The following is a 25,001-nucleotide window of genomic DNA, read 5'->3' on the forward strand; positions in this document are numbered from 1 at the left end:
AACAATGGGCTGGAAGGACCATTGGCCTCTTACAATATAGCAGTTCGTACATCCTTAAAGTGGCAGCTTGCAGTGGGCAAAGCAGCAGATATACATAATGATTCCATCTGCCTATGTCTTCCATAAACACCTCTACCCCGATATAATGCTGTCCTCGGGAGCCAAAAATCTTACCGCGTTATAGGTGAAACCGCATTATATTGAACTTGCTTTGATCCGCCGGAGCGCGCAGCCCCGCCCCCCCCCACCCGGAGCGCGGCTTTACCACGTTATATCCAAATTCGTGTTATATCGGGTCACGTTATATCAGGGTAGAGGTGTATTGACAACAGTCAGACCAATACCAGACCCTGTTATGTCAGTTCACATAGGATTTTGGAAGACAAGTGTTCTATGCTCGCTCTGATTGAGCTAGTGTTCTAAAAATAGAATGTAGCTATGGCGACGTGAGCTGCAGGATGGGGTAGTCACTTTGAGTGTGTACCCCGGGTCTCTGATGGTCACACACTAAGGGCAGGTTTATGGAGCTCTGATTCCATTTCAGCCTGTAAGGTGAATTTTCCATGGTCCTTTCCTTTCCTTGGCTATCATCTTGAAATGGTGAGTTGCCATCTGGCAGACACAGCAGACTGGAGATTGTGGAGGACAATATAGTCTTAATATGATGTAGGCTCAAACTGTGTTTGCATTTCTTTCAGATACACTGTGCAGCAATGAGACACCATACATATTCTCTGTCCTTCAGTACGGTCACATGAGTGTGAATAGTTTTCTGTTTTTGATGAATATTTCCAGAATGAGTTCAAGCAGTTTGACATATATTTCCATTAGAAAAAGAGATGGGCTCAAGCCACAAAATTTAGATTAAGATATAGATTTAAAACCTTCCAAAATTTCAGAATTACACATGTTCAACATACCTATAGATATAAAATGTTGGGCTTTCCAGGGGTTGAGTTTGTCATGCTGAAAAACTCAGGGGTCAGCTGTAAAATTCAAATTGGGTTCAGATTCCAAAACATCCCCCCAAACTTTTGTGAATGTTTGGATCCACGGTTTTGGTTTATTCCTATCTCTAGTTATAATCATTGTGTCTGTCCTGTGGGAGCTGTAAATTCTTTGAGGATCTGCATGTATTATTCCAAGTCATGGCTGTTGTGATTTTTTTCCACCAAGCTATTAGTTGTTTAAATGGGAAGAGTGGTGCAGTCAACAAGTGAGTGCTTTCTCTTTGAGTCTCAGTGGCTAAAGGGTGCCTTTGTCTTAAAAGTTTGCCCAGTTCTTCAGGATATTGGCCCAGTTCTCAGTCAAAGGAATTTCTTGTAGTCCTCTAGCATTCTCCACCATGTTTCTCTCTGATGCCAATCTATGTTGTTCACATAAGGAGTTCTGCCATTCTACTCTTGTATTAACAGCTTCAAGGCTCTGATGTTTCAAACAACACTAAATGAGACTTTAACCAATGTCAATACTGCTGTCTAAAAACCTAAGGCCAACTGATTTACAAAGAATTAGTGATCCGGTGCTAAATAGGGTAGTATAACAAGCAAAGGCCCTGTGGAAATCACTACTTATTTAACAGGAAAATGTGATTAGTTAAAGATTGTAGCTTCTGTCCCAACCTAATTTCTAACTAATCTGCACAAAGGCACCTCAAGAAAATAACAAAGTGTTTAATGAAGGCTCCTTCTTCTTGTGGCAGGAGACTTACTAAAATTTGCAGCAACTTTTTAAAATATAGCTTATCTTTTATAAGCAAATTGAAAAGGAATGTATGTCTGAAGGGTCATGAGTATTGCTCTCCACAGCTCTGCAGGGCAATTTAATTATATTTAAAAGACTGTTGGCTATTTTAGTTCAAGTGTGATACATGTACAGTGAAATAAGACAATAACTCTCAAAGGACCTGAACCCACTCAACTGACAGTGAAGAAAACAGGAATTGAGCGTGGATAGCATCTTCCAGGCAGGGGTCACCACCTCCTAGTGTGGGACCCACGCTATTCAATTATTTTAAATATTTTAAATATTAAATGCAATGGGTCTCTGTCTTCTTTCTCCTACCTTCTATTGACCTCAGTTAAGTTACCACTGACTTATACTTGTGTAAGGGAGAGGAGGATCAGACCCATTTGTATCTATAGTATAGTTATTTGTAGGCCAAAAGCTCCTCTCCTTTATACCAGTGAATATCTGGAGAAATGAGACCTACACTAGTAAAAATGCAGACAGAATTTAGATGCGGATGGTGTTATAGAATCTATTATACATACATATACATTTGGAGTATACATATACTTCTACATACATATACATTTGGAGTAAGTAAAAGATGAAGAGACTAGGTCCTCTACTTAGTAGGGAAGGAGAGCTAATAACTGATGAAATCAATACAGCTAAGGTGCTTAATGTGCTATTTTGAGGTGCTTAATGCCTATGACATGTGCAAACTATCTTCATTCCATACAACCTGCCTCAGAAAAATCCTCCATATCTTTTGGCCCAGAACAATCTCAAATCAAGATCTATTGACACGGCACAGCCAAGAGGATCTGAGCACCATCATTGCCAAGAGGCACTGGAGATGGATTGGCCATGTGCTTCGGATGGAAACTGATTTTACCAGAGTAGCAATAAGATTGACACCTGAAGGCAAGCAAAAACAAGGCCGCCCGAAAACAACATAGCGAAGAGCTGTGGAAGCCGAGCTGAAAAATCTGGGGCACAGCTGGGGAACCATTGAAAGACTTGCCAGAAACAGACAGGAGTGGATCAGCTTCATTGCTGCCCTAAACACCATTTGGATCTAATCAGAAACAAGTGGGGTTTTCTTAGGCACAGAGTTTGGGATTCATGATCTACTTAACCAGCTGTGGGGTGACACCACCAACCAGTTTACCAAGGCAAGTAATAAGTTCATTGTCACTTGAAGTCCCTAAGTCAATATTGGATGTCTTTCTAAAAGAGATGCTATTTTTAAACCAGAAGTGACTGAACTCCATGGTGTTCACTTGCATAAAAGTGAAGAATAATTCCTTTCACTGCAGGAATTACTGGGTGAAATCCCATGGCTTATATTATGCATGATGTCAGGCTAGGTGATCGAAGTAATCCATTTTGGCACTCTCACTTAAAATGGTATAAACCAGGAGTTACTCCTTTGAAGCCAATGAAGTTACATCAGTGCTAAACTGTTGTAAATGTGAAGAGAATCAGCCCCTATGGATTCATAAAAAGCTAAGTCCAGCCCCTTCCTCTGTGGGTGAAGGTGTCTCCCCAGGAACAGAACTGATGTTTCGCTACACTAAGTGGAGTAGGATTTGAGAAGCCCGTGCAGTCTAGACCAGTGTATGCATTGCTAAAATTATTTATTGTGAATTGCAGAGGTGCATTGCTAAATTAATTTGATTCTGAATCATTTACCCAATTTTATTTGTATCTCACTTGATGGATCACTCACAAAGCTATTCACATGTAAAATCTCAACACACTCCTGTATCCCTAAATGTTTTATAAGAACATAAGCCCCAAAGAGACCCTGCTACCATAGAAAGCAGAACTGAAAACATTATTCTGATCCATTTTACATGACCTATAATCCAAAAATGTTCACTCACTTCTATTCCGTATTATGTTTCTTACAGGAACCAACTTGGAGATTTCAAAAACCTCTGCAGGAAAATGTCAAACCACAGAATTCAGTGTTCATTCCTGAGATGACTAGCATGGTTAATGAGACTCTTCCAGCAAACTCCTCATTCAAGGAGTGTAATGTAGAGATGGAATCAAACCAAAACATCAAATTCCACACTCCCACACTGTGTAGCTCTGGCTTATCTCTATTATAATTAAACATTTTGGCCCCATACCCCAACTTCAACCAAAACTGAGCACATCTCAAAGGGAAGGTTGTTTTTAAGGCAGTTTAGTATCCTCACAATTCTAAGGCCATACTGTTCTGGGCCAGTTGCCATGACATTAGAGTATCCTGAGAACTAACTTAACCCAAGTTCTTATAGGCCCAAAGACACCAGCCTCAGAGCAGTTCAAAGCTACCGTAACACAGGGGTAGGATAATGAGATCTATACAGTGAAATATGCATGGGAATCTGCAAGCTTGCACTGAATACATTATTGTCCCTGAGGGTCATTTTTTCAATCCATGGGGTAATAGTCTTGCACAAAATAATTCTCATCTCCAGTCAGTGTGATATGTCGTATGCTGTATCTGACTGTGGCACGGTGTATAAACCCTGCACCAGCGATGACAGCATTAAAGAGCTGCTGTGGACAATGTTGGTTCTGTCCCTGTCAGTCATGTCAGGGGTGGAATAAGGGCTTAAAAACAGGAAGTTCCAGATAGATTCTGAGCAGCTCTGGGAGAGAGCAGTCAGTGGCTCTACAGCTCCCAAGAGAGACTCTGGAAGCCTTTAGGGGAACTGCTTTCAGGAAGGTCATTCACTGATCTCTCCCACGCCACCCCCAAGTCCTACCTGGAGAAAACAGACTGGTATACCAGCCAGGTAGGATAAGTTTTCCAAGCCCCAAGGCGAGCCATTAGGCAGTTGGTACTGCTAGCCTCCACCAATTTTGGGGTTAGGGACTCTGCGGCTATACTAAAGGGACTAGCAGAATGGGAGCCAAGAACCCCAAGCCCTTCAAATTCAGTTGGGCCATTTGATTCAATTTTGTATCACAGAGATCCCTGCTTAGGCAGACAGTGGCACCCTAAGGATTTTTCAGTGTCCAGACAGTAGGAGGTGCCTGTCAGCAGCTTGAGAACTGTAACAGTGACCTTCAATTAATAACATCTGTTCATTATCTGCATATTACAACAAAAGCTAATATGTATACATCCAGTAAGAGAAATCCAACTACACATTATTTGTAATCAATAAGAGATACATGAGCTGAATCTGACAAGTCTATATTGTCTCGTCATCAGTTCAACCTGGGTAATTAGACTGAGTTAATAGTTATAGCTAATTGTTCCAAGTAAAAGACATTTTGTTCCAAGCAAAAGTCCCATTTTTAATTAGAACTATCTGTGGCAATCCTCATTACTGTAGTATTTGATTCTATATCCTCCAACATGCTGTCCTTTAGCAGGGGTCGAATCACTGCTTTGTTAGTTTAGCATTCTGTCTTCATGGCTTCACAATTTCCAGCAGTAAACACATCACTTCCAGATGTTCACTCATAGTATACTAATACACCAGGGATTCTCTTTGTGCCATTATTGTGGTAGAGTTGTTTTTCCCTATCCAGACCCTTCTTTTTCCAAGGATTTACAACTTGATCATAAAACCTTGCTCCAGGCTAAAACTTGACAAATGAATTTCAAGCCAGGAACAACTTCCCCCCCCAAATTTGAAAACAATAAACCTTGCTTGAGAACATTTGGATGATGTAGTCACATAAGTTTAAAAACCAACCCTTTCTTTAGTAAATGTCTTCACTGTTTTTACTGAGAGATGGAATGGAATTTTCAAAAGCACCCATAGGGATGTCTACACTGCAATAAAACACTGGTAATAATAAAAGCTGGTGCAGGGCAGCTGTTGTGGGATTGCAGGGCTTGGGCCGCAGGGCTATTAAATTGCAGCGTAGACGTTTGGACTCAGGATGGAGTCCTGGCTCTGAGACCCCCCATGAGGGGAGAGGGTCCAAGATCCTGGCTTCCAGCCCGAGCCCTCATGTCTACACTGCAATTTTATAGCCCCGCAGCCTGAGCCCTGCGAACCCGAGTCAGCTTACCTCTGCCATCTGTGGGTATTTTATTGCAATGTGGACATACCCTATGTGATTTAGGAGTAGAGCTGGTCAGAAACATTTTAGCAAAACACTTTATTGTCAGAATTTACCAACCAGTCAAAATCTAAATGTTTCACAACACAACAAGATTTAGTTATTTCATACCCTGATAATACATTCTCAGGGCAAAGTCACTAATGAAAATGGAACTTCCACATCTAGGCTCTATAGGTGAATGACCTGTCCTTGAACTAAAATAGCTTTTTCTCATATTTGCTTGGGTGAGCCATTAGAATAGCTTATCCATTCATTATTCATGAGTAAAAGTATCCTCAATTCTCTGTTTCTGGATTTTAAAAAATCCATAGTTTATCAGTTCCCCTCACTAAACATGTATTCATTTGTGATTCTTTCAATCGCTATACTCTGTGATCATTATCATCATATTAGTTTGTGATCACTGTAACGAATCTAATATCTAACGGCATGCTTTATTTTTGGGCTTATGCCAGGGAATTTGATTGAGATGAGTCATCGCTTTTAGTTCACGTCCTGGTGATCAAGCTTCTGAATGACAGTCTTACTCTACCTTATTATTATACAATGCTACACAAATACAATCCATGACTGAAATTGAATCTCTGTCTAAATCACCTAATAATTTCTACACATTTCAGATGGAAATTACTCACATCAGACACATCCAAATGTCTTTTGAAGTCATTCCACAATAATTACAGTGAAATATAGGAGCAGTGCCAGCGTTCGTCATACATGTTTTATTTACATGAGTAGATAAATCAAAACTTCCTTCCTATGTAAATGCCATAGGGTTTCTGGGGTGTTGATAATTAGCACCCTTAACCACATCTCCAAAGAAAATAGAATTCTAAATATTCTCTATGGAAAAGCTATTTTGTATAATTTGAGTTTTCTAAAATGTATTAGTTATCATATCCCTTTCATGGGCCAAAATTTTCCAAAGTAGCCTTTGATTTTTTGGGGTATCTCAGTTTTTGGGTGCCCACCATGAGACACCCTGTGCCTAAGTTGTGATATGATTCAGGACACATTGTGATTGCATCAGTTACTGACCTTACAGTCACAAGCAATCTACATATTCAGGACTGTGTTTTGTGTTTTTCTGTATTGCTTCATTGATGAGCAGAGAACATTGCCTTTGGCACTCAGAATATTTGGGAAATGAATTTATAGTAGCATACAGATCTTTCAAAATATTCTGTTAGTTCCATGTTTCTGTTGGGAAATGAATATAACTAGTTTTCCAAGAGAGGTGCATCTAGAAGCTGATCAATAGCATAATGTCGACGGGCTCACTTCTGTGGTGTTTCTTACTGTAGTGTGAAAAGATCCTGTTGCCAGGAAGCATAAAATTATTGTCTCTTACCTAGACAACCACAGGTGAGGCAAGATTAGGTTTGACTCTTCAAATCCCCATTAAATTTGCTTTAGAAATTAAGAATGATTTGTCAAAACTATACCTCTGAAACTTGTCTCCAGGAAAAATTTAAAAATCTGATGATTTGCCTGTATATTTTGTGTTCTGGATATGCCTTTTCTCTTGCATTTGTTTTACTACAAATAAAAATAAAAATATTTTCTAAGTGCCTCTGAAACGCTGTGCTCGCTCACTCTCCTGCTTTCTCATACAGGATGTGTGTGTTTCTCAAAGATTGGGAACAAGCATGACACACCAAGGGCTTTTAAAGCCAAACTGATTGATTCCACATGCAAATCCCATGACTGCAGTTAAACGCTTAATTAGATGACCAAGTCCATTTTGTAAATGCTGAAAATTACAATTATGTGCCTAGCTGGAGAGCCAGGCCTTTTCCTTCTGGAGGTGGTTCTATTCAGAGTCTGAATCAGAATTATTTCTCCTTTTTCCGTCGTTAGCTGAGACTTGTTTGAATGTGCAAAGGGCACTGATCCAACCCCAAAAACGCACAAACTCTCAAAACAACTTTACAAATAGTCTCCTTGTCCTTGTCCTTTTTCTTCTGATTTTCTTTCCTTCCCTTGATCCCCTTGGGAACCTCTTGAGTAGCACTCCACAAACTCAGTGCCAGAGGTTCTGGAACCATTTTTATAGTGGGGATGCTGAGAGCCATTGAACCAAACTGTAATCCCTATATATAATGGAAACCACTTCAAGCCAGGGAGTGCAGCAGCAGCCCCCAGCATCCCTAGTTCCAGCACCTATGGTCAGTGCTCCAGGGAATTGCAAACACAGCATGAAAGGGAAGAAGAAGTGGAAACAGGGAACCAGTCACTCTCCATGGAATGCTCCTCTCTGTAGCTCCTGGATTCCCAGCTGGAAACCTGATTGGATATTAAAGCTCTTTGAAGTTACAGTTGTGTAGCCATGGGGAAGTAGCCAGTATAGTTGCTAGAGCTGTTGGTTTGTCACGCTTAACTGCCAGAGCTGGGGAAGTCAGCATTGTGGAGATGACAGTCGGGCCTTCACATTTTTCCTGAGATCAGCAGCTTTTGGATCTGGATCCTTTGCCATTATATAGAAGTACTGAGGAGTAGGGGGGAAAAAAATCTCATAACCCTACAGAAAAACCACCCAGTAGCTCCATGAGGTCCACCCTCTACACTAAGAAAAAACAGTGTAGGTGACACTAATGCCAGCATTTGGTTTCTGTGTATATACCTACTCAGAACTTGCACATATTTCTTATTCTTCCACTTTTATCATATTTCAGTTCTAAATATCAAGCTCTATTTCTGGTGGAACTGTCTGTTTTTTTGAGAATTGCATTGTTGACTTATTGTTCCATTTAAAATGAAAGCTTAACTTTTCATTTGGCCAATTGCTTTTCTTTTGAATGTAGTTGTTCTTCTGTGTTATATTTTAGATTCAGCACTTTGATGCTTGTGAAAAGTGTTTTATTTAAGTTGCAATAAAAGAAAATACAGCAAAGCCTGGCCTATATAAAAGAACTACTGCCTGAAATGAAAAGGTAGCTCAGTCTCCATAGCCTTTCAGTTCTTGGCCTCCTTTCTAGTGATATTCCCAAGAAGGGTAGTACTTATAAGTCTGTTTTTTATTATATGGAAATGCACTGACCACACAAATTCATTTCAAATAAATCACTACGCATCAGATGATAACAATACAAGCCCCAAAGTGCTTTGTAGCACTTGTTCAGTATCTGTCTTGGTACAATTCAAATCTGTGACTTGTGAAATGCTCTGTCTCCTCTTGCCAATTTCTGGAGTCATCTGATCCCTTACTGCCTGACATGTAGGCCTCCACCTCAGAATGATGCTCTCACAGATGGCCTGAGAAACAGCGTCTCCAGTGGTTCTGTAAGAGCCAGAATAGGAGCAGACCAAGGCAACCAGTCCACCCAGGTAGGCTAGTAACTAAGCAATAGATCACCTGGTGGGGGACTTTGATAATCTGACACGGCTGATCAGGAGTCACCTGACCAAGAAGACTGGAGGTTATAAAAGACAGATCTCTCATGGGGCATTTTGGAGAGAGGAACAGAAGAGGGTGTTTTTATAGCTGAGCAGTATTGTGGGGGTAGCTGAGGAAGCTGGACCGATGGGAGAGGGTAGACTCCCATTTTCTAGAGGAGAAGCCATGAAAAAAGGTGTGTGGAGAGGGGGTTTGAAATCTTGCAAGGAAACTGACCCAAATCCTGGAGAATATGCCAGTATAGTGAGGAAACTGATGCAGGGAATGGCATATAAGTATTGTTAATTTGTCTAAAGCTCTATATTTCTTGTGGGGTCTAAAGTAAAGAATGATTCATTTTAGAAACTTTTTTGCAAAGTCTGTGTGTTATATGCTTCAGTTATCTAATGCCCCTGGAGAGGTAAACTGTAACCCAGAGTTCCGGGAAAGGGTGTGCTTAAGTAACAGGGATGTAGCACTTGTGTACAGTAAGAGGGGATGGAAGCCTTTCTGTACTAGGTATTGGGCCATGCTATCCAGGTAAAAGAGATCGCTTGGCTCCTCCCCTAGCCAATTTCAATCCCAGGGTGTAAAAACTCCTGTGAATTACATAAAGGTCTGCTATGCAAAGCACATTTATTTGTTCTTTGTGCATGATCCCAGATCTGTTCCTTAGAAATGGCAAAATAACAACTTTAGAAAATAAACTGCAGTTTTGTTGGTGTTTTCTTTGTTCTTTGTCTTTCCTATATTTTATTTTGAGGTTTTTGAATGTTAACTCTCTTCTTACATCTATAGTTTAATTCAAACAAGGGTCACAAAATTGCTAATTACTAATATCTATTACAAAACTGGAAAGTCATTAGCTTTTTGGCAACCAATATAACATGCTATCAGTTGTAATGCACTCTATATTTTATTTTATATTTTTTTACATGGGGAATAGCACTAAGGAAAGGAGACAATGCACCCAACTAGGAATTACAATATAGATTTTCATGCCTGGAAAAGTGATAGTTGGCAAAGTTTGCTCTACTGTGAAACAGGGAAAAGAATGCCTATAGTCTGAGGGGACTAATTCATTGGTTAACACTCCCAGCTAAGAGTTTATTTCATCTCCCCAGCAACACCCTATGTATGTAGTAAAGTATTAAGTGGCATAATAGCATTTATAAACAGAAAAGAAAAATACTAGGAATCAAAGTTCTTCTTAAGGCTAAATCCTGAAACTCTTTCATGGTTGCTGAAGGCCCCCAAAGCAGTGAAACCTCTGTAGCTCAATTACATGGGAGGGTACATCATGATTGTTTCACACACCTCTGCACCACAGAGTGGAAAGGAGACACTGGATTGAAGGACTGGGAATATGAGAACTGCTGGTGAACTCTGGGGTAAGATGTGGGGGCTTGTCTGTAGCAGCGGTTGTGGAACAGCTGCACATATGCTATATGCCCTTGATTGGAGGGTGCTATGGGGATCGTCCTAGCATCCTGGATCTCCACAGAGTTTCCCCGTGTATGGCTCTCAAACCCCAGGCCTCCTTTGTGTGTCCAGAATTTACCCTTTAATCTACAAGTCATTTTACAGTGGTATGCAAACTGCTTGAGCTGCATGACCAGGGTCAGAGCCAGAAATCAACAGGAGGGAGAATAGGATCCTAATCATGATGATTCATGAACCTCAGGGCAAAATTTATTCTCTCATTGAAATAAACTCTTTGAGAATGTTATTTTCTGGATTGAAATGAAGCAGTTTGTGAAGTCCTCCTCAGCATTTTCCTCTTTCATCTCTGGGAAAGCAGCTTCCAGTAGTTGATCGAAAAGTCTAGTAACCGAGAACCTAGCTCATCATCCCTTAGATAATAAAGAAGGGAAGCACTGGAAAAACTAATTTAACTGAGTCATAAATAGTCAAACTAGAAAGATTTCTATTTTATAATTTGCACACACATAAATATTATATACACTATGCTCACTTTAAAAGACGTGTACCAGGGCAAAGGGAGTGTAAATAAATTAGTGAGATATCAGGGCAGGTACCAAGTTATTAGTGTGCGAGTAACTATGTTAATACCTGTGTTGTTGAGCATGCCCAGTGTGAACTAGAAGTTTCTCAATGACTAACCAGACTCTGTGTTCATGCAGTTAATAAGTGCCATTTGAGCCTTCTTCCCTACCAGGCTCCAGTGTGAGTGCTGACTAAACTTTACAGATACTTCTTGAACCTCTCAAATCCGGCACGCCCTGGTCCGGCAACAGCCGTGGGCCAGCACAGGTACTGACCCCGTGGGTGCTCCAGGAGCATCCATGGGGAAAAATTAGTGGGTGCAGAGCATCCACCGGTGCCAAGCTCCCCCCTTCGCCCACTTCCCACCATGCCTCTTGCACGCCGGCGGTCCCACACTTACCATTTCCTCCTCCTTCCTCCCAGCACAGCTGATTTGCGGCGCTCAAGCTCTGGGAGGGTGGGGGAGGACCTGGGGCCAGTGGCTAGGACCCTGGACGAGCAGCCGAGACGCCGGGTGGCAGCGGAGCCCCTGGGTGGGGAGCCATGATGGGTGCAAAGCCTGGGGTGCCCTAGCAAACCTACTTCCCACGCCTATGGAGACCCCCGCTGGCATTCTGCATTGACCTCCCCTGGTTTGGCAAATTCTCTGGTTCGGCACCGGTCGGGTCCCGAGGGTGCCCCACTAGAGAAGTTTAACCTGTACCACAATTGGAAATGAACATATTAAGACATCTGTTTTACACTCTGATGCTGAATTACATCCCGCTTACTGAAGTGCTCCTAGAGCAGTACAACAACTTGCTGCTCCATATGCTGGGCTTGTAGCAAAGCTACAATGCAACCCTTTCTTGGTAAACTGTGTCCTTTCCCTCTCCTTATATCTGTCTTTCATTTCTTTAGATTATGCCCTCTGCAGAGCAGCGTCTGTGTCTTCCTGTGTTTGCAAAGTGCCTCACACACTCTGATTACTACTGAAATATAAATAAGAATAACATACAAAGTAAAAATACTTTTCCATAATTCAGTGCAAATTAGGGTGACCAGATAGAGAGTGTGAAAAATCGGGACGGGATGGGGAGTAATAGGCACTATGACAGACTCAGACCAGAAGGATAAGAGAGTAGTCAAAGGCAGGTATATCAGCCTTTGAATGAGCAGGTCCCTGTTCCCTGGATAGCCAAACAAAGGCTACTCCAGGCCAATCAAGACACCTGATGCCACTTAACCAGTTAAGGTCATTAGGCTAATGCTGGCACCTGACCCCAATTAACTGGCAAAGGGTCAGTTAAGGCTGGTAGGCTAATGAAGACAGTTGGAACCAATCAAGGTCTCATACTGCTTAAAAGCTCTCCTTTCCAGTTCCCTAGGGAGAAGTCCAGGTGAAAGGAGCTGGAGGTGAGGGTGAAGTTAGGAAAAAGGGGACTATGGGGGAAGTGGCCTAGGGAATCAAAGCAGCTGCAGTGGTGAAGGTAAATCCACCAACAGCTGCTACCATTGGGGTCCCTGGGCTGGAACCCAGAGTAGAGGGTGGGCCTGGGTTCTTCCCCCATGTCCCCTGCTCTACAGAGATCCTCTTGAGAGGGGAAGCAGGCCTCGGTCCAGTCAGGAGGACGAACTGTGCCTACTGAGCTCGATGGAACGAGGAAGACTGTGGGGTATTTCCCCTTCCCAACCCCCATACTGGCCTGTGATGAAAGTAACTCAATAGGCTGTGACTCTTGCTGCTACACTGTGAAAGGAAGGTCACATTGGGGCCTTAGTGAGTTTCTGTGGACACTGAATCCACCCAGAAGCACGGGACCCACCAATACAGGCTTGGAACTTTGTCATAGTACCTATATTTAAAAAAAAAAAAAAAAAAGAAACAAAGCCCTGAACATCAGGACTGTCCCTATAAAATTGGGACATCTGCTCACCCTAGTGCAAATTGATGATTCATTGTTTGCTAATGTCATTGCAGAAGCAAGTGCTTCATTTCCACAGTAAACATTATTTAAACATCAACTCCCAGTCAAGTCTAAACTCTATCAGAATTATCTCATGGGCAAGTTAAGGCCCAGGGCCTGTGGAGGGATGCACAAGGATGCACTGAGTAAATAGGAGTCCATGTGGAAGTAAAAGCCAGCCGCTGTTTGCCCGTCTTGTTGAAAGACAGAGGCCTGAGATGATGTCTAGTACATCCTTGTCTTAAGAAGTGGTTAGCTGGAGAACATATAGGATATTTCAGTTCTGTCATCTCTTGTTTCCTTGTTCTGAAGGAAAAGTAATGAAGGTGGAGGACACAAAACAAGGATTTTAAAAAAAAAATCCACAGAATATTTTTTTAAATCCGCCTCAAGGTGACTTAGTGAAAATAAATTTCAACCATCCAAAAATGAAATAAACAAAATTCTTGCCAATAATAGCAAATGCTCAAGTAAAGAAAATACATTATTGTAATTAGTAATGATGGATTTGTAATATAGCAGTTATTCCAATGTGATTAATTTTAGGTCAACCTTAAGCTTTCAAAAGTAATCCGTTCACTGCACCATTAAATAAGCCACTTGCCAGCCAGATTCACGTTGCATTATCAACTTAACAGACCATAATGTTAAAAAGCAACTTACTTTCCAAAAAATATTACTTTGTAATTATAGAGATAACATTGAACATAGCTGAAAATGAATTTTAATATCATTACGTGAATATCCCCATGATGCATTTTTTTAAATTAATATACAATTCTTTCCGCTGATCCATGACTCTGCATTGTCAATTAGCACACGTTACTGAGGTGCAAACCAGATAGAATTAACTTTTGTTAATGGAACATATTGAACAACTATAGAATGCTGCCTAGCAAACACACTTATTAAAAATGCATTGAACGATAATAAATAATGATTTTGGGAACTCGTTGCTTTTTCTAAATACCGACCAAAAAACCTCCAGATTGTGTTGTCTCGAAACCCTAGGGAAGACTGAATATTCTAGACCCCACTTGCTTGCTGTGTTTGGAGTAATAATACAAGATAACTCCACAGGCATTATGGAAAAATAACATGACACCTTGTATCAAGGAATCTTAAAGAGCAAGGATGATCAGAGATCCTGAGGGCAGGACCTCCATTATTTAGCTTCTACTTAAAAGCTCATTATTATCCCTCTCCTGCATGTCTTGTACACCCTATCCTTGAACTATCTTATTTTGAATTTCTCCACAAGAGGAAAAACTGTTTCCCCAACACTAAAATGTTGCATTTATATAAAAAGAAAAGGAGTACTTGTGGCACCTTAGAGACTAACCAATTTATTTGAGCATAAGCTTTCGTGAGCTACAGCTCACTTCATCGGATGCATCCGATGAAGTGAGCTGTAGCTCACGAAAGCTTATGCTCAAATAAATTGGTTAGTCTCTAAGGTGCCACAAGTACTCCTTTTCTTTTTGCGAATACAGACTAACACGGCTGTTACTCTGCAACCTGCATTTATATAGTGTCTGGGAGTAAGTAATTAAACTCTTTGGCATCTGACATGCAAGCTGTTGGTCCAGCTATTGGCAATTGAAGATCGTGTGTTCTAATGCCTGATAATCTCTCACTGTTTCTTCATGTGACCCACCAGTCTAAATTAGACTATTTGCTATAGGAAATTTCAAATTTCTGTTATAAATATGAAAACAACTTTTATGAGACAGAGAAGAAAAATTCAGGCGAGAAACAGTTCAGATGCTTTTAAACCACACAAAATTTTACAAAGCTAATTTACACCTTAACTTTACAGTATTTTCAATAAAACTCCTTGTACCAGTGGTTCATACACTTGCAGAGAAATGGGTCTGGATCTGAGCTTTGGATCATTTTCTTTCCACTTAAAAAACAAAAATACTTTATCATAACCATAACCAAGTCAGGATGCAAAAGTCTTGGGCCTGATTCTCCTCTCACAGTAGCTTAATTTTCTACTTCTGGTTTACACTGGTATGAGTGTCCAGTTGGACCCAACATATCATTAAATGTTTTTAAGCATAAGGGTATTTTTCTACACAATTTTCTAACAAGAAAATCTTGGGCGCTGATAGACTATCCCCAAAGCCCTGTGGAAGCCATGAATTTTGTCAGATAAAAGATATGTGGTTTTACGTGTCTCTTCCACAGCACTGACTTCAGATATTCATGAGTATATTAGGATTTTGAGAATAGAGTAAGATTCAAAGATAACAGCACAATGCCACCAGGCTCTTCCAACTAATAGTTGGAAGCTAATAGTTGATTCTGCAAGATATGGAAGAATGCATTCTTCTTTATTAAGAAGCAATATGGAGCTCTGGATGTGGAAAGTTGATTCTTTCAGCTTTGTGTTGTAAATACTGCCTGTTAAGTAAGTGTGTGTGGGTGTGTGTGTATGTGTATTACAACATCAGTGTACTTAAATTTGTCATTTAGATTTAAACTAGCAGACACCTTCACCTCACCTTTTCCTTTTAGACTCTTGCAGTAAAACACAATGGAGAACTGATTAGCTATCAGAACCTCCTACTGAGTTCTCAGAAAAGATTCTAAGCAATGTTTTTGTTCCAATTTATAGCATTGTTCTCTGAACTTGGTCATGGCGTTAGTACTAACAGTTATTGAAAATTATGTTGAATTATATTTTAATAGTATTTTTGTGTTTTGTTGTTTTTGTTTTGTTTCTCTTCCTTTTCTGCATGGTTGTCTCATTTTAATGAATTTTAGGAGAGCAGAAGAACTCACTTTTCAACAGGAGGAGAGCAGTAAGCAAACAAGGCAAAAGGCTTTCTTTCTGTTGCATCCGAAGCATGATGCCAGATAAATTCCCCAGAGATTAATCTGTGGAACCATCATCTGTCAGGGATGGTCTAGATAAAACTATGCCCTGCCATGAGTGCAGGGGATGGGACTAGATGACCTCTTGAGGTCCCTTCCAGTCCTATTATTCTATCTCCATTTCAGTGAGGTTAGTCTAGAGATAAGCAGTTTACAAATATTTCATTTTTGTTTATAGGACAACAAATGCAAACTAAATTTAAAATATACAACTCTAGCAAACCTAACCCTCCCTAATGCATTTGAGCTTAATTTTGCATTTCTCAGTCTGTGCATCATGGCAGATGAAATTCAGTGTTGATAAATATGAAGTCATGAACATTGGAAAACATAATCCCAACTATGCATACAAAATGATGGGGTCTAAATTAGCTGTTACCACTCATGAAAGAGATCTTGGTGTCATCATGGATAGTTCTCTGAAAACATCTGCTCAATATGCAGTGGCAATCAAAAAGACGAACAGACTGTTTGGAACCATTGGGAAAGGGATAGATAATAAAACAGAAAATATCATTGCTGCTGTATCAATGATCACCAAACTGTGGGATGTGCCCCCATGGGGGGGGGTGTGTGCAGAGGAACGTGTGTGTGTGTGTGTGTGTGTGTGTCAAGGCCCAGGAAAGTGCCCACAGGGGGTGGGGAGGGAGCATTCCCCAGCCCTGCTCTACCCTCAACGGCTGCTCTGCTCCCTGGCCACGCTCCCAGCCCTAGCCCAGGTCCGCTCTGTCCCCTGCTTCACCCCCAGGTCAGCTCTGCCTTTGTTCCCTCTCTGACTCCATCCCCAGTTCTGCCCCCAGCTCCACTTGCAGCCCTAGCTCCTCTGCTGAGCCAACTGTGCAGAAATGGAGACGGCATGCGGAGAGACTCCATTACTGGTAGGGTGGGGGGTGGGGCAGGAAAAGTTTGGGCAGCACTGTGCTATATTAATCCATGACACATCCATACCTTAAATACTGCATGCAGTTCTGGTCACCCGCCTCAAAAAAGATACATATTAGACTTGGAAAAGGTGGAGAGAAGGGCATTGAAAATGATTAGGGGTGTGAAACAACTTGCATATGAGGAGAGATTAAAAAGACTGGGACTGTTCAAGTTTAGAAAAGAGACGACTGGGCGATGTGATAGTTTTCCCCACACCATTTGTGGTTTTATAGTCCTCTAAGCAAGTGTTGTTTACCCGTTCATGTAACACAAGAATCAGGGATCACCTGATTGCTTTAAATCTGCAGCCTATTAATTTCAAACCAGGCCGTACTTCTTCACACTATGCACAGCCTGTGGAACCTGTTGCCAGGGGATGTTCTGAAGGCCAAAAGTATAACTGGGTTAAAAAGAGAAATTTAAGTTCATGGAGGATAGGTCCATCAATGGCTACTAGAAAAGATGGTCAGAGATGCAACTCCATCTGCCCCTAAACCTCCAACTGCTAGAAGCTGGGACTAGATGACGGGGGAGGGTGGGATGGGGTGGGGTGGATCACTTAAAATTACCCAGCTCTGTTCATTCCCTCTGAAGCATCTCGCACTGACCACTGTCAGAAGACAGGATAGTGGGCTAGCTGGACGTTGATCCCGTGTGGCCATTGTTATGATACTAGAAAGAAAAGGAACATTTCTGTTGTCTTTTTATGGACATAAGAGGTACTTTTATGTAAGTCTCACATTTAGTAAAATAAAAGGCATGCCATTCATTCAGTTAATCTACCACTATAAGAACTGTTGTCCTTGGGGTATGACTATACAGTATTTATCAAACTAGGGGAATCTAAAGATTGGAATTGACATGACAACTGCCAGTCATATTATATAATAAACCACTGTGATTATATCAAGTATAATCAATATGGACCAGATCTTGCAGTCCCACTGATGTCAATGAGAGTTTTGTTCTGTCAAGGACCACAGGATCTGATCCGCATTGGTGTTACTTGTGAAGAAAATATGAAAGTTTTGATTTCACATACTACAGAAATGTTTCACATATACCATTTTATGAACTTTGCTACCAAGTATGTATAAGTGCAAAAAGTATTCAACAAATGAAAGTAGATATGCAAACAATTTATACATTTAGTGTTTGTTTCATAACCATATTTTGAATATCATGCTTTTAATATGGGCCTAATCATGACCTATCTTTTCTCTCTGTGATGGTATATATATGCCCCACACAGTGACTGAAGCAGGTAAGAAATAGTTCTGGGCCCAGGGGGCTCTGCCCTGTCACACCTGCAGAGCCTGCTGCAGCTGGAGGGGAAGCTTAAAAGAGAGCCAGACATCTCAGAGGGGGGAAGATAGGAGAGGTTCTCCTAAATAAGGGTACAGCAGCACTCCTGGGTCTGCAAGCAGCTCCTACGTTGGGCGCTAAAGGAGGGACTAGCCTTTCTCTAAGACTAAGGAACACTTTGCTCTAACTTCTGGTGTGTCATTTGCAAGGCTTTTGACCACGCTCTGGAAAGTGAGGATAAGGAATAGGAAGTGGCCCAGGGAAGCAGCCCTGAAGCAGTCTGGGGAGTTTGCTATTGCTGTCTCTTGTAGTGCTGTGGGTCAGAGCCTAATGGAGAGGCAGGGCTAGGGTTCCTCTAACTACCACCCTCTTGTGAAGGGAGCACAGACCCCACAGTTAAGTGGCGGTTAGAGACTTTGTAATCCCTGGGAAAAGGGTGTGCAACTTACAGGGGCCTGGGGGAGGGGGGATGAAGGCCCTTCCTTTTTTGGGGCCATTGTAATGTATATATTTTGTTGGAGTCTGTTACTCCATAATGGGGAAAACGCAGTTTGTGAGTTGGCCACAGAGCTGAATCACTTCCTTCTGAAGGGGTACCACTATAGTGTTAGAACAGTGAGGGCTGCTGGAGACTGGGGAGCTGGGACCCAGTGACCTAATCACTAGGCGCAGCATTGGTAAGCCCAGCCTGATCACACTCTTCTTGCGAGTCTTAGGCTTTTCCTAAAAAAAATTCATCTGCCCAGAGCTGATAGAATTAGCTGTAAAACTCCCGTACAGTCTACTGGCCTATCTGATCTTCCTACAGTTATCTTCGAGGTTCATTCACCTTGCCCAAGGACTGATTTTTATTACTGAATTTCCAGAAAAATAAAGTGGCACCACATGGCAACATGTTTGTTCCATTGATGCTATAAGGAGTTACATGAAAATGCAATATTTCTTTGTCCTGGGTAGACAACAAGATATAGATATGCTGTATGACAGGTGGGGTGAAACCTTGAGCAGCAGAAGTGGTTACATCATTAAAAGCAACAGAAGAAGAAAATAATTTCCTTTTCATATGATTGTTAAGGAAACATCATAGAAATTAATTTGATGGTGAATGAGCTCAGTGAACCAGAATCCACTCTGTTCTGATGGTGGTCATCATAGCTTGTCACTCTAAAACCATCGCCGAAGACCTGGTGTTGTCACTTATCGCAAATAGTTCCTTGGGAGTACAGGATATTGACAGGGTGACACTCCATCAGACAGTGTTCAGGTGTTTGCCTAGGGCCTCCACATAATTGAGTTCAGGATTAATTGAGTTCAGTATCATTTTCATGAGCATAGCTCACATGAGACCATACTGGGGGATAGTTCTCTAAGAGTGAGACTTGCTTGGCATGTTTTGGGGTCAGCTCTCCATTTTGTGTTGGCCAGTTCCTGTTGTGTACAATTCCTGGAGTTCACTTTGTTTTCCAGCTACTTGATGTGCTCTTTGAATGTCAGTGTTTGGTCTAATATGGTGTGCTATGATGGTATAAATCCACAGGAATGATGCTGAAGTTGATGGTGGCATTACTCAGGTTTACACTGGTGCAACTGACCGATTTTTGCCTTCCATGAACATCTACTATAGCTTTTATGTTTGTTCTTTTACTCTCAGCTTTAAGTAACCATTATTTTATTACTGTACTTTATGAAAAAGACATCTCTAAACCAGACAGCTGATTACATTGAACACCCATTTTCACAGCAGGCTCATACTGTAAATATATATGTAATTGTCGAATAAAGATGGGTACTTTACTTTTTGTACTGGCCTTGAGGGGCTTATTCACCAAAACTTGAATCTATTGCAAACAGCTTGCAGTATCTGCACTAGGAATAAAGCCAAACCCATAGCTGCTTATGGTTTGTAAAGGATGCAAACAACAAAACACTCAACATACTTCATTCAGCTTCAGATTTCTTTCCATCTCAATGAATATTAACTGGGCATGTTGCTTCATTTTGAATCTAACAATGCAAAGTGAATAAGTATAATAGTGCCTCTTATCTGATAAGTATCACTATAAACCTCACATTTATAGTTTGGGTATCAGTTTATGGCATCTCCAACTGTGAGCTTTGGTGAGCAAACGGGAGATGAAAATTGCATATCTGGGATAGAAGAGGCATGGCAGAGGTAGGAGCTAGCTCTGGAGCTTGTTCCCCTTTGTCCTAGATCTCCTCTGGAAACCCAAATCCATGGCCGGGCTGCACGCACTTGCCAATATTCTTCTATCCTCCAATCCACAAGGGAAAAAGGAGTAAATTAATGCAAAGTGAGTCCTCAGTCATTTGTTTGATTAATGTACCATTGTCATGCTCTCTTCCTGGGGGGCCCTGTGACCACAGTGGTTGTGCAGTCAATGGCAACAGTGCTCCTTGAGGAATGATGTCATCAAGGTTCAGCAATAAGTTGTGATTGGTAGTGGCATGTACCAGTGCAGATTTCCCCTTGCCTGCATGCTGATCAAGGACAATCACTGGATTTGGATCCCCAGCCTCTTGCACAAAGGCTGTGGGATGGCTAATCAGGATGGAAGACTAATGAGGAAACTACATTTAAATTGATACGTTTCCGCTCACCTACATATGAATAAATTGACTTTACTCCTTTGAGACATCAAATGACATCATACCTAGGCTTAATGCTAGACTTGGTTTGTTGGGTATCAGGACCAAATAGCATAAAAAATTAAAGGTCTTATGAAGTATTTTGCACCTTCTTTCCATGTTCAGAGACCAGATACCATAATTTTCCTATATATATTCTGCTTCAGTAGAAGGATATGCTAAAGGAAAATCCAATCTCACACACTCTTCAAACAGTATTTTATTTAATCATAAATAACTAGGGCCAAGTGCTGCACTCCTCTGCGTGGCATGGAAGAGAGCAAATTAAGCCTAGACCTGTGGAAAGAAAAGAACAGATCCTACTGATTACACTTCCCACTATTCTCAATCCACTGCCAGCCAGTATTAATGAGCAATGTGTATTTAGGATCTATATGGTTTTTGTTGTTGTTTTTGGGGCTGGGTGTCTTTTTTTTTTTTTTTTGAGGCATGGCCAATTGTAGCAGCTAAGTTATCTTGAGATCTGTGGAGCTGGGGTCAGGATTTCCGCCAGATATTCAGACTCTGGGAAAATCCTACCTCATCCCCTGTGATTATTGCATTGTCTGCATCAAAGGAACTGAGGTGTTTTTTCTCCATAGGAGGACAAGGACCCGATGCAGTTGGTCTGTTGTTTCCCTCTTCATGCAGTGGAGTGGAGTTCTCAGGGGCCCTATGAGACAAAGGTGGAACAGCATTGGCATGACCAGTGGGATTCCCACTGATAGGGATTCCTAGGTCAACTCTCCCTTTGGAACCCACAGGTAGGGTGAGAAGGTGTGATTATAGCAGTGGTGGAGCATGTTGCAGCCCAATGGCAAGGAAGCAGCCATTCTCACAACTTGGAGAAAAGGAGATTCCTGACTCCCTTGTGCACAGCCCAGGATTTAATCCCGTTTGGAGGCAATATCCTCTGACACTTTATGCTATGTACTCCCTCCTGAGAGAATACCACCTCAGGCAGTCCACATGGTGAACCATGCCTACTTTTCCACTGAATGCATCCGATGAAGTGAGCTGGAGCTCACAAAAGCTTATGCTCAAATAAATTTGTTAGTCTCTAAGGTGCCACAAGTCCTCCTTTTCTTCATGCCTACTTTAACAGTACACTTTCTCTTTTCATGGATAAACCCATCAAACTGAAGCAAGGCACTCCGAGGCCAAAATGTTTCCCAAAATATTCCTCTTTCCACATTCCCTTTTTAAGTATAAATTGTCTCCTCTTCTGTTCTCAAACATTTTTAACCAGTAATTCATTTTTATTCCAGTTGTCATGTACGATATCTAGTACCTGTCGAATCTCCACTGCTCTCAAATCAGGGACATTGTATAGAACTTGATCCCATTAAAATCAGTGGCACAACTCCTTTTGACTTAAATTAAAGCAGGATATCACCCTAAATAAAATATTCATGTAATCAGTTTAACAAACAATTAAACATTTTAATATTCCCCAAGCAATTGGCATGGAGAGACATAATTACTTTATTTAAAAAAACTGTACATATTCTATTGCTATAGTTATTTTCTGACCATGGATGGATTAGAAAACCAGATTCTTTCAAGTGATCACACACTTCTTTTACAAAAACAAATTTTAAGGTGGAACTGTAAAAAAGAAAACCGCAAAAAGAAATTGTATTTCAATACACTTCTGCCAAATGAATGCATTCGGAATATTCAGTTTTTCAGTTCTCTTGCATTTGAAGTTTTGGCTGCTAATTTTAGTACTCTGGTGTGAATCAGGAGTATCTCCATTGACATCCATGAATTTCCACAGCTGTAAATCTGTAACTGAGATAAGAATACTTCTCCATTGTAGTTATAACTCTGTTTGCCAATGCTTAAATGTGGGAGGAAAAAACCTCAGTAAAAGGAAGTAAGCAAGAAAATTAGTACTGCAAAAAAGCTTAAAATATTGTTCAGAAAATTAGTGGTCAGCACAATCACCAGGACACAGAGACATCCCCTCGTGCACCCTTCTCTCTGGCACACCCCCTCTTCAGAAAAGACTGATGTAGGAGGTGTGGTGGTGGCTGTACTCTCCTCATGAATCCTTATGCAGAAATTACTCTGGAGCTATTAGCTGAAGTTATGGCTGCTTTGTGTTGCCAGAGGGCACTGGCTCCTGGATTTTAATTCAGCTAATGGTTTATGAACAGGTTATGAGAGTATAGTGAACAAGCTCCAAATAAAAGTAAAATACAGCTATCTGTGGGAAAGAGAGAAATTTGTATGTACTATGGAGGGAAAATATGCATGTAGTTGAATTCTTTTTCCAGCTATGTTGTTTTTTCAGTTCTCAGTGTTAATGTCTATGTTCTCTCAAAACACTGACTCCAAATAGTATTTACCCCTTTAATTAATTTTTGATGCTCTGTACAGTGCCAGTTTAAGAAGTTACAAGAATTAAAAGAAGTTCATTCTTCTTGGCAAATACAAGATGCAACAGTTTATAATTTATTTAACTTCATTGCATCCTCCAGCATTGATAGTTAATAATTTAGTTAGATATTTGAATTGTTCCTTTGTATTTATTTATTTTTTCACTTTATTGGTGTTTTTCACATTGCACTCTTCATGTTTATTACATGGCCCAGAATGCATTTACTACTTTGCTGAAAGGATTTTTCTAAAGTATTGAACCAAATATTATTTCTGTTTTACTTTTTTCTCTTTCTCTGATACATTTGAGTTACTTTTCTAGTTCACAGTGACTAAGTAAGAATCTGGGAAGAATTAAAGTAATTAAAGCTTACTAAGACTGGATAAATCTTTATGCTTAAGCAAATCAGAGGCTACAAAAACTGGGTTAAAATAAAAACCAGTTACACATTTCTATTACAGTCTCCACTATAGCCATCATGCACTAATGATGTGTATGGATCAAACCAATACTTACTCATTTAGGGCCAGAGTCTGATATACACCAGTTATTTATAATGAATAGTACCTTTCTACGTGAACAGCTCCACTGAAGTCAGTGGGTCTGCTCATGAATAAGGGACTACTAGCCTTCTGTAAGGATATCAGAATATGGCCCTTAATAACCAATGGAGTGATTCTCCTGAACCTGGATCTTCATCCATTTAATACAGCATTCTTCAGCAGGAAAAATGCAACAATGTAGAATCGAATCTTGATTTCAGGAGACATACATTAAATACAAAAAGGGCCATTCGTTGTGGTAGTCAGACACCATTTGAAATGATGAATCTTAAAGTGATGAACTCTTGGGTCTAATAGTAATTTTTTCTAGCTATTATGCTTGATTATCTGGATGTTTTTTTTTCTCAACTGCATCACGGCCCTAATATGACTGCAAATGAAGTCAATGGTCGAGTTTCTACTGACTTCATTGGGAGTTAGATCAAGACCTCTTAACAAATGTTTCCTAAAAAGAGACTGTTATATTTAGGTACTGAGCCAGCTCTTGATTCCTCATGGTAAGTGTTTCTTTTCTCAGTTTTCTTTGTGCTTTAAAAACTCAGATTTCATTCTTATGAATAAATTGCAAGCTACACGATACTGCTATCTGAAGCTGGAACATGCTTTGAAAATTAAAATTTCTCCTGTCGTTGTCGTCAAGTAGCTGGCGCCATGGTAATGAAACAAACAAATAACAATAAAAACTCTGTTATAATTTCTGCCTAGAGATACAAGCACACAGCTTCCATTGAAATCAATGTGGTTACACAGGTTCAAGTAAGAGCAGAAGTTATCGGTGTCCCTTCTTTTCTCTGTAGGCATGCATGATTTCTCACAATGACCATCTGTAAGGTGGCATTTGTAAGGTGTAATTTCTCCTTGCTGAGGGGGGAAAAACATCACTGGCTCATCCAATATGAGACTAAGGCATCAAAGCTCATGGGAGAGGCAACTTCATGTCTCAGAGTACTGAGGCTGCAAGCAAAGAGGAAAATTATGGTGCTGTTCATCTGCTGATAAATAAATAAAATGTAACACTATGGACCTATGCCGATCCCATAAAAACACACACTGAGTTTTGAAGAATTGGCAATACTTAACTAAAATTCCAAAGAGGCATAATACTTTTTCACACAAATGTGTTATTAAACTGTGGAACTCATTGTCACAGGACG

At 40.7% G+C, this 25,001-nt stretch overlaps 1 long non-coding RNA gene across 1 annotated transcript in view; it reads left to right on the plus strand.

Moving 5' to 3' along the window:
• LOC141988197 (uncharacterized) overlaps nucleotides 1-25,001 on the plus strand; it is a 94,135-nt gene that overhangs the window by 53,285 nt on the left and 15,849 nt on the right. The window contains exon 4 of the long non-coding RNA XR_012639693.1: nucleotides 21,501-21,662. This is a non-coding gene — a long non-coding RNA (uncharacterized LOC141988197). The remainder of the gene's footprint in view (nucleotides 1-21,500; nucleotides 21,663-25,001) is intronic.

Source organism: Natator depressus, chromosome 5 (genome assembly GCF_965152275.1).
Source record: "Natator depressus isolate rNatDep1 chromosome 5, rNatDep2.hap1, whole genome shotgun sequence".
NCBI lineage: Eukaryota > Metazoa > Chordata > Testudines > Cheloniidae > Natator > Natator depressus.